The 3,008-nt window shown below is 39.7% G+C and overlaps 1 non-coding gene across 1 annotated transcript; it reads left to right on the plus strand.

Annotated features, from left to right (window-relative positions):
* Positions 1-984: 984 nt before the first annotated feature.
* LOC131632964 (small nucleolar RNA R71) lies at positions 985-1,091 on the plus strand. The gene has a single exon (XR_009293188.1). It is a non-coding gene; the product is annotated as a small nucleolar RNA R71 (small nucleolar RNA).
* Positions 1,092-3,008: the final 1,917 nt, after the last annotated feature.

Consider the following 3,008-nt stretch of genomic DNA (forward strand, 5'->3'; position numbering starts at 1 on the left):
GGAACATAAGGTTTCTCCTTTTCGGGTTCCACTTCGTTATTGTTCTCATCAGTCTTAGTAGTTTGTTCGTCAGTTGTTTTCTTTTGGGTTTCCTTTGGCTCTTGTTGTGACATGGGTACGTTTTGGGTTCTAGGATCTATGGGTCCATCGTAATTCGTTCCACTTCGTAGTGTTATCGCGTTCGCAAGTCCTTTAGGATTAGGTTGTGGTTGAGCAGGAAACGTGCCAGCAGGGGCAGCAGTAGGTGCTTGTTGTTGAGCCACTTGTGAGATTTGAGTTTCTAACATTTTGTTATGTGTAGCTAAAGCATCTACTTTGTTCGATAGTTGTTTTAGTTGCTCGCTATTGTGGATGTTTTGATTCAGGAAGTCTTTATTGGTTTGTTGTTGGGAAGCTATGAAGTTCTCCATCATGATTTCTAGGTTCGACTTCCTAGGGGTGTTTTGAGCAGCTACAGGCGCTTTTTGGTAGCCAGGTGGTACAGCAGGTGCTTGTCCAGGTGCGTACAACGCATTGTTGTTCTTATAAGAAAAGTTCGGGTGGTTTTTCCATCCAGGGTTGTACGTGTTAGAATAAGGGTTTCCTTGAGCGTAATTTACTTGATCAGATGGGACTCCAGTCAAGAGTTGGCATTCAGCAACTACATGCCCAGTCAATCCACAAATCTCGCAGTAAGGTGCTACAGCGGCAGCGGTGGCTGAAGGAGTGATGGTTAAATTCTCGATCTTTTGAGTTAAAGCGTCTACTTTAGCGTTAACGCGGTCTATACCACTTATTTCGTACATTCCTCCTTTGGTTTGTGCTTTCTCTAGAGCAGCTCGTTCTCCACCCCATTGGTAATGGTTTTGTGCCATGTTCTCTATGAGTTTGTATGCTTCATCATGGGGTTTGTCCATTAATGCTCCGCCAGCAGCGGCATCTATAGTCATTTTAGTGTTATATAGGAGACCACCATAGAAAGTATGGATGATCAGCCATGGTTCGAGTCCATGATGAGGGCATATTCTAAGCATGTCCTTGTAACGTTCCCAAGCTTCGAAGAGTGATTCGTTATCTTTCTGGGTAAATCCGTTGATTTGACCTCTAAGCATAGCAGTTTTGCTAGGCGGAAAATATCTCGCTAAGAATACTCTCTTCAATTCGTCCCACGTAGTTATGGAATTGGAAGGCAGGGATTGAAGCCACGCTCTAGCTCTATGTCTCAAGGAGAAAGGAAAAAGGCGTAATCGAATAGCTTCGGAACTAACGTTGTTGGCTTTGATAGTGTCGGCGTGTTGCACGAACACGGATAAATGGAGATTGGGGTCGTCTACAGGGCTTCCAGAGAATTGATTCTGTTGAACAGCTTGGACCAGCGAAGGTTTTAGTTCGAAATTGTTTGCCTCAATCGCAGGTGGTGCGATACTTGAATGCGGTTCAGCGCGCGAAGGAGCGGCATAGTCTCTAAGAGGACGAATAGCAGCCATCTCTAACTTCGGGATAATTTGATTGATTTGATCAGTAAGAGTCAATTCCTGATTAATCGGAATTTCTGCTACTTCGGGAAGATTGCGAGCTCGACGTTTGACGTTAATGAAACGTTCGATCTCGTTAATTCGTTGTATTAAGTCTCCTCCTTCTGAACGAGTATTTGGCATACAATCGTTCAAAAAGAAAGGGAAGAATTGTCCTAGTCTCTACGGTGTAACAGTGAGTTACGATATCGACTTAAATAGTCCCCGGCAACGGCGCCAAAAACTTGATCGCGACTTTACGTGTCTATAAATCTGATAACTGCAAGTGCACAGTCGTGTCGTGTAGTTTTAAAAGATATCGAATCCACAGGGACTATGAATCGATCTACCGTTATCTAAGGTTACTATGTAAAGCTAGGAGTACTAAAATTTCGATTGTTCCTAAGGGAAAGTGATTGTGAGAGAATAAAGAATAATAATAAGAGACAGGTATCAGTATGTATTTCGTTTAACTACAGGAAATCCGAAGGTCCATTGGCTTTTGCATAATCAAATTAAAAATCTTTACTAATTCAATTGATTAAAAATCCTCGTCTCAAACTTTCGCTCTGTTGAGTCAGACTACTATCCTAATCCTAATGTACGCTTTCGCCATCCCATTAGATTTTAGAAGAGCTTTTTGGAAACAATGTAATTAATAAAATGCCTATTTTATGAGGTTGTTATCTATTTAAATCTCCTAATCTCAAACTTTCGCTCTGTTGACTCGGAGCAAGCTAATATCCCTAACGTACGCTTTCGCCATCCTGCTCGAGTGTAAAAACAATTTTTGGAAATAAATAAGTCCCAATTAGTTTTAATACGCTTTCGCCATCCTTAAAACTAATGTCCTATGTCTACTATCCAGTTAAAGACCTCAAACTTTCGCTCTATTGGTTTTAACCTTTGACCGTCTTAAGCCCTCAAACTTTCGCTCTATTGGTTTTAAGACTTACTAATTAAACTAGACATATAAACCAAAAATAAGTGATAATTAATAAAACATAATTTAAGCCAATTTATTTCGGAAGTGCTAATTATATGATGAAATGTGACAATATAAGATGTTGTTTTGAAAAACATTATGATGTGATGATTTGTTGAGAATTATATGATGATGATTGATTGTTGTGGAATGATGTGGATACATGTGTGTTCTTCTTATTGATGACGATGATTGATGTGGACACATGTATGTTCTTTAATGATGATGATGATTATTGATTGTATTTGAATGATGCTAATTGTAGCGGGGAAAATCTGATATCGAAGCCATAGGATTGACTTGAATCAATATTTCGTTTGAAATCGCCACCGCGCTTTATTTTTTCAAAGGAAAAGGGAAAAGAACGAAAAACCCAAAGTTTTGTTTTTAAAACAAGAAAGAGAACTCAGGTTCGGGTGTTGATTATATGAGGGGAAGGTTTAAAGCACACCTCATATCTGTGGTACTTTACAGGAACCTTTTTGAAAATCTGTGTCGTGTGTGCTAAAAAAGGGTTTGTTTTATTTGTA

This window comes from Vicia villosa, unplaced genomic scaffold (genome assembly GCF_029867415.1).
Source record: "Vicia villosa cultivar HV-30 ecotype Madison, WI unplaced genomic scaffold, Vvil1.0 ctg.001055F_1_1, whole genome shotgun sequence".
Taxonomy (NCBI): domain Eukaryota; kingdom Viridiplantae; phylum Streptophyta; class Magnoliopsida; order Fabales; family Fabaceae; genus Vicia; species Vicia villosa.